Here is a 7,667-nt window from a genome sequence, read left to right as displayed (position 1 = left end):
TATATATATATAGATAGATAGATAGATAGATACTTTTTTTTTAGCTGAGCCATCCTGCCACCTGTTGACAGCTCAGCAGCAGCTCAGCTCAAGCCAGGAATCAAACTGCTGTTGCTCAGAGCTCAAACTCTTGAGCGAGCTCTTAACCAACTGAGCCTCTTGGCCAGCCCTGTATACACATTTTAAGAAAGGAAAAAAACTGTATTAAAATTGTAACACAATGAATGACGCTAACATTCATTTGATTAACGTCATCTTTTGAGTGAACATCATACTACACATTGCTACCGTAATTCAATTTAACTTTTAAAAGTAATACGTAGATAACATCTCTTAAAATGTGCACTTTTTTGGTACCCCCCAAAATATATAAACTTCTTTCTCTGAAAAATGTATGTAGCTTTCATCAGAGTCTTTTAAAAGTGCAAGACTCAAAAGCCACTAACAAAATATTGGTGCATGTCTAGTAGTTTGTGTTCAGTCCTCTGTAGGCTCATTTTAAAGAGTGATGACCAAATTGTAGTATATGCAGAGGAGGAGGGTGACTTGTGTGGTAAAGAGTCTAAAAAGCATTCAGCATATAGAATGATTGAAATAATTGTGAATGTTCGATCTGGAGAAAGGAAGGCAAACTGCGAGATGTAGCTGTGCTCCACTCTTCAAAGGGCAGTTACATGGAGAAGGATTTTCCTTGTATTTTTCTAAAAGAATTAAAGGAGAGATATGAAGCACCAGATTTCAACTCAACCTAAGTGTAAACTTTGTAATAACCTTAACTTTCCAGGAGTATAATAGATAGCTTATTATTTACTTTCAAAATTTTTCCAAGTATAAAGCTAAAATAACTAGATATTAGAGTGTTGCTATTGTCATATGATTATTCATGCTCTCCTACCTAAAATTCTTTAATTATTTCTTGGGGGCTTAGTTTTTATTTTTGAAAGATACAACAATAAATGCATTTACTTCCGGTGTGGAGATATGTGTTTAGATTGTGGAACCTGATGTTTTTATCCACAACATCATAAAATTTAAGCACTAGAAGCACTTTAAAAATATGATCATGGCCGGCCGAGTGGCGCATTGGTTAAGAGCTGGCTTGGGACTCCAGAGGGCCTCGGTTCAGATCCCACATATGAGGGCCAGTGACACTGCCCTCTACAGCTAAGATGCTGAACAACAGCTCCACCTGGAGCTGGGATGCCATGAGTCACCAGCGACGGCATAGGCTGCAGCCTCTGCTGCAGTGGATTGCCATGGGCTACTATGTGTAGCCAGCAGCCACCGTGAGTGGCCGTCCAGAAGCTGGCTACTGATCTGCCTCGTCCAGGAAGAGTGCAATGATGGTGCCAACTTGGGCCAGTGAAGCAACATCCTCCACAACTAGACTGCAGAGCAAAAGGACAGCAAATTGTCTGTTCCCCTTCCCCCAATTCCCCAGCGCTGTTCCCATCCCCCAATTCCCCAATAAAAATCTTTAAAGAAAAAAAAGGATATGATCGAGCTCCCTCATTATACAGATAAGGAAACTCAGGTGTCTAGAGTTTGCTCTATATTCCAGGTTACACAGTGGGTAGTAGAAAAATGCCTTGACTACTGCTCTAAGTGCTTTTGCTACACCTTTTTTGGCCTTCACCAATGGTAAGGTAAGCTGGTTCTGTTAATTGGAAATGTAAACTGAGATGATGTATGTAAACAGCGACTTGTAAATTAGCATGATAAAATGTAAGTACACACAAATAACAAATCTGAAAGGAATATTAGAGTATAATTATATAGTAAAAATAGGGAATAATTAGGAGGACACAGAACACTCTGGTATAGAGAAGTAAATATCATCATCCTTATTAACTCCCCCAACCTCTTCCCTCCTGGAAATGAGGTATTTCACCTCCTACCTTACAACACAATTGTCCTTTTCCTTTTCATAAGATCGTATATTTATTGGGAGTTTATATGTACTTTGTAGCTATAAGCATATGCAAATGCAGAAGCAGAATTGACATGGGGAGGGATTCTGCCAATATCTAAGTGTTGCATCCCTAGATTATACTTTGTGGATTTGTTAATCTTGAAAGGTTAAAATTTAAGGGACTTGACATGCAGTCTTGACATCATGAAAAGTTAAGATCTGATTTTAGCAACTAATGATGTGTTAGCTCTGATTGTGTTTTAGGTAAAGTATACTTGGGTTCTCCTGTACATACCTAATGGGTCTATCTGAAATAAGTTACTAAATGCAGCTTATTTATGAATTAAATGATGACTTTCACATTACCCACTCAACACTGCTTAACCTGCAGCCTTTCAAAAAAGCACTATACTTTTATACAACACTTTCAGGTTTCAAAACGGCCTTACTATTACTTAACTCACTTTTAAATTTTTGTTAAGAAAACCTGAAAATAAAAATCATGATACCATGTAATAGTATCATGAATAATAAAAATATTCCAGAGAGATTTTATTTTTGTCTATACGAGTGAGACTGGAGATAGGAAGATAAACATTTAGGAAGCACTTGAAAAAGTTCAGGTGAGAGAGCAGAGGGCTCAAACTAGGGCAATGTTAATAATGGTCATAGAGCATTGAAGACGAGAAGGGTCTGGGAGATAATTGCATAGGAAGACTTGACAGTGTTGGGTGAAAATTCAATAAAGGGAATTAGAGTGAGGGAGGAATCCAGGAAAAAGCCAAGAATTTCACTGGTAGCTGATGTTGTTCTTATGCCTTATTTTTGGTTATTCCCCTATACTTCCAGTTTCATGAATCAGAAAAAAAAGAGGCATCATTTTTTGTAACCTACATGCACAAGGACCCAAAGCAGGAGGCAGAATCTCATGTACGAAAGTGGGGAAGATCAGACCTTGTTAATGGAGCAAGACCACACAAGTAGTTACAATAGAAATAGTTTGACCTCTCAACCATTCTACCACTTTTTTGAGGGATATACTGTGCTGGTCTCAGCTCTAAGTCCCTATTTGACAAATACGCAGAAACCTTTACCATTCTAACAGTAGCTGCTGAAGTCTGCATCAGAACCTCAGAGGATCTCACTTACCTCTCACTTGGGGAGTTAGACTCTGAAATGGGATGCCCTTCCATTGCTACCTTAGAGAAAAAGGGTGACTTCCAATAGCCTGCTGAGAGTATCAACCCTAAGGAAAATTGGCAACATTCCAGATGTCCCATGCTCACTTTTCATCATAGAATATTCAGTGTTTATACTAAAGCGTAACCCAAGTCCTCCTTGAGGAAGACTTCAGGGAGAACCAGCTCAGCAGCTTGCTAATAATGGTCATGTTTTCTTCTTAATTCTGTGCCATGTAACTCAGTGAAGGAAGGGGTAGTGTACAAGTAGCAGGGAGAGCTATGCCATCTCAACCTGACCTCTTTTTTTAAGCACTCCTCTTTACGGGAGGCCATCATATCATGCCCTGTATGTTAATGTTTTTTACATTTTGACAGTCAGCAATGATGTGTGTAACCAGGGTCAGGAGCAAGCTAAAACCCCACTCTTTCCCATTCAGGAATGTACTAAAGTTCTGAAGTTCCAGTTATTATGAATCTTAGTTCTTAATTTTTTGTATCAGATTAGTTCACTTTCTCAGGCTCTTCATTTCTATATTCAAGTCCAGCCATGACCTCTCATATTTTCTTAGAGGAAGAAGGTTATAAGTGTAGTTTGTACATGCCCTAGGATTCGTGACCTCCATGTTACAAAATATAAGACATTTATATTATGTGGTAAATTATATTATGCAGCCTACAACTGCTCTACAAGTCCATAGAACTGAGGGATTAATGTGGGCTGAGATTTTTCAACAATTCTGTTAATGAGCCAGGGATGCTTTCCTATTGAAAACACATAGCATACTTGGGCTGACCAAGTAGCTCAGTTGGTTAAGAGTGCGAGCTCTGAGCAACAGTGTCGCCGGTTTGATTCCCGCGTGGGATGGTGGGCTGCACCCACCTGCAACTAAGACTGAACATGGGACCTTTAGCTGAGCAGCCATGAGCTGCCGACAGGAGGCTGGATGGCTCAGTGTGCAACAAGGGTGCTGGTTCGACTCCCACATGGAATGGTGGACTATGTGCCTATCCTCCCTGCAACTAGACTGAAAGTGGCAACTTGACTTGGAGCCGATGGGTCCTGGAAAAACACAGTGTTCCACGTCCCCAATCCCCCATCACTGTTCCCTTCCCCAATTCCCCAATAAAAATATTAAATCACCAAACCAAAACAAAACATAGCATCCTTATAAAACAGGTTCTCACTCATCCCCATTTTATGGAAGAGAAAACTGAGGATCATCAAAGTTAACAAACTTTCCAGTGGCCAAAAAGCTGGTATATATTAAATTTAGAATGGAGATTCAGGTCTATCTGGCCCATGGTATATATTTTTTTACTAAATGGTGCTATTTGCCTGAAATTGGGGGCAATAGGGTTTGAGATGGTCTTTGAAAGACAGATAGGGTTTCAATAGGAAGGGGGAGAATAAAGGGAATTCCCAAGAGACAGTAATATAATCAATGGCATGGAGATGGGAGTGACAATGACTCTGCTCGTTAGTCATGAGACCAACGTGATTCATGGCTTTAATGGCGAGTCTTGATTAAGGACAGGAGTAAAAGATTGAAAAATAGGACTGTTTGTCCTTGAAAAGTAAGACTTATAGTAGAAATTTGACACCAGAAACCACAGTGAATTTTTTTGTTAAGATTTTATCGGGAAACTGGGGGAGGGGAACAGTGTTGGGGAATTGGGGAAGGGCAACAGCCAATTTTTGTTCTTTAATCTTAGTTGTGGAGGGCTAAACAAACTCACCTTCAGGTCCAGTCATGCCGCTCAGCTCAAGGTGCTGTGTTCCATTAGTTGTGGGTAGGCATAGCCACCATCCCATGCGGGAGTAGAACCAGCAGCCTTGTTGTTAAGAAAAAACGCTCTATCCCCTGAGCCATCCAAGCAGCAGCTCAAGGTGCCGAGTTCAGTCTTAGTTGTGGGTGGGCATGGCCAAAATGTCATGTGGGAGCTGAATTGACAGCCTTCTTATTAAGAGCATGCACTCTCCCTTGAGCCCACCCAGGCAGCAGCTCAGCTGAAGGTGCCAAGCTCAGTCTTTTAGTTGCGGGTGGGCGTAGCCCACCATCTCAAACAGGCAACCTTGTTGTTAGGAGCACATGCGCTCACAAGCTTAGCCATCCTGCCAACTGTTGGCAGCTCAGCGGCAGCTCAGCTTGGGCGCAGCATCACTGGCCCATGTGGGAATTCAACCGGTGGCCCTGTTGCTCAGAGCTTACACTCTTGAGCAAGCTCTTAACCAACTGAGCCACTCAGCCAGCCCCAACAGTGAAATTTTGTTTTCTGATTTAATAGGTGGGCTAGGGCACTGTGAAAAAATTAAAAGTCTTTATTTGGTTAAATAAATTACATGAAACATTAAGCTATTTTACACATTTAAATACAAAAGAAGTTGATACATGACCCTTTAGGGACTTGGTTAAGGTGTCAGATCATTTTGTGAGATTTTGTGAAGTGAATAACCACTATGTTGAACAGAAACTCTCCCTAACCAAAGACTGATCTTATTTTTGAGAAAATACATCTAATTTTGTTCCATTATCAAATTTTAATCAAGAGAAATAATTGAATCAATCCCTTCTAAGCTATCACTTTCTAATTCACTTAGTTTACAGCTATATACAGCTATATTTTAAACTTGAGAGAGTCTAGAAAGCAGTGGTTTTTAAACTTGAGTGTATATCATCATCAACTAGAGCAGTGGTTCTCAACCTTCTTAATGCCGTGACCCCTTAATACAGTTCCTCATGTTGTGGTGACCCCCAACCATAAAATTATTTTTGTTGCTACTCTATAACTGTAATTTTGCTACTGTTATGAATCTTAATGTAAGTATCTTTTTGTTTTCCGATGGTATTAGGCAACCCCTGTGAAAGGGTTGTTCGACCCCCAAATGGGTCACAACCTTCAAGTTGAGAACCGCTGACTTAGAGATTTGTGGGGGAGGTTTTAATGAAAGTTTATTGGGGTGATGATTGTCATTAAAGTTACATAATTTTCCAGAGATTTGTTAAAACACAGATATCTGAGCCCCATCAACAATGGTTTACCTGCTGGAAGTCTAGGGTGGGTCCTGAGAATTTTCATTTCTAACAAGTTTCCAGGTCTTGGTGCTGCTGCTGTTCCATGGCCCAGGCTTTGAAAACCACTGTTCTAGGCTGATTTCTCAAAGGGCCCATCTCAGAATCAATTAGGTGAAGCAAATAACTAAACCCTGAGTTGATTTCAGGGAGAAGTGCTTTGACAGAAAGGTCCCGCGTTTGGTAAATTGATAGGTATGGACTAGTAACAGGGAGCTCACATCATTCATTTTTAGAAAAGGGAGTTTATTAAAATGGAACAAATACAAGGCTTTGGAGTCAGATCATCTGGATTCCAATTGCAGCCCTGATTTTTCCTAGATGTATAGTTTTGTAAGTTACTTAACATCTCTGAGCATCAGTGTTCTAACCTCTAAAACAGATTTAATAATATACAGTTATGTTAGGATTGCTGAGAGGATTAATGCAGCAATCAAAGTTACAATTGGATGGCTGCTTTGATAGGTTAGGTATTTGACAAATGTGTACTTTATTGAAGAAAATGGTACTTAAATACTTATTTTGAAGGTGTAAGTGGAATTGTATGGCTTCACCTGTCCTTAAACTCTTTAAGTGTGAATATTTATTGGTTGCCTAAAAGTTGCTACTTTGTATCACTTTGAAATTTCTGTATTGTCACAGCAGAGTAAGATTGTTTTCCAGTCAGGAGCTATGACTAAGAAATGAGTATTTCTGAAATTCTACTGCTTCAGGTTAGACTCCTTCAAACTGGAATAATTTTGAAGTACAAGAAAGGTTGCTGTCATAAAGTGTCAAAGGAGTAGCTCTTTATTTCTTCTGTCATTCTTGCCCCTTTTGAGAATAAATTGAAGGATATAAAGGTTCCTGTGAGGCTGTGAAGGCCTCAGCTCTTAGTTATAAGATTAGCTTTTGTTCAAGGGCAAGAAGCTAGCGAAAGAGTGATCACAGTTGAATGATCCGACAAGCTATAAACTAACCCAGTGATCGTTTTGACTCTGCCATCCCTGCAGTAAGAATTTTGGCCTTGGTCTCTGGGTGGATTGATGTGACCTTAGATGTGCCTTGGGATTGTAGTTGTCTGTTGGTGTGCCTCCACCTCCATAATTGCCTTGGCAAGTCAATGATCCTCCCTAAAACCCTAAAATCTTGCTATTCAAAATGTGGTCTGTGCACTAAGCATTAGGAAAATGCAAATAAAAATCACAATGAGATACCACTTCACTCTGGTCAGAATGGCTATCATCAATAAATCAACAAACAACAAGTGCTGGTGAGGCTGTGGAGAAAAGGGAACCCTGCTGCACTGTTGGTGGGACTGCAGATTGGTGTAGCCACTATGGAAATCAGTATGGAGATATCTCAAAAAACCGGAAATGGAACTACCTTATGACCCAGCAATTCCACTCTTGGGTGTCTATCCACAAAAACCCAAGACATTAATTCATAAAAATATATGCACCCCTATGTTCATTGTGGCACTATTCACAATAGCTAAGACTTGGAAACAACTGAAATGCCCAT

This window comes from Hipposideros armiger, unplaced genomic scaffold, assembly GCF_001890085.2.
Source record: "Hipposideros armiger isolate ML-2016 unplaced genomic scaffold, ASM189008v1 scaffold_659, whole genome shotgun sequence".
NCBI classification, from domain to species: Eukaryota; Metazoa; Chordata; class Mammalia; order Chiroptera; family Hipposideridae; genus Hipposideros; species Hipposideros armiger.
The sequence above is the reverse complement of the archived record's forward strand: the minus strand, read 5'-3'. Positions refer to the sequence as shown.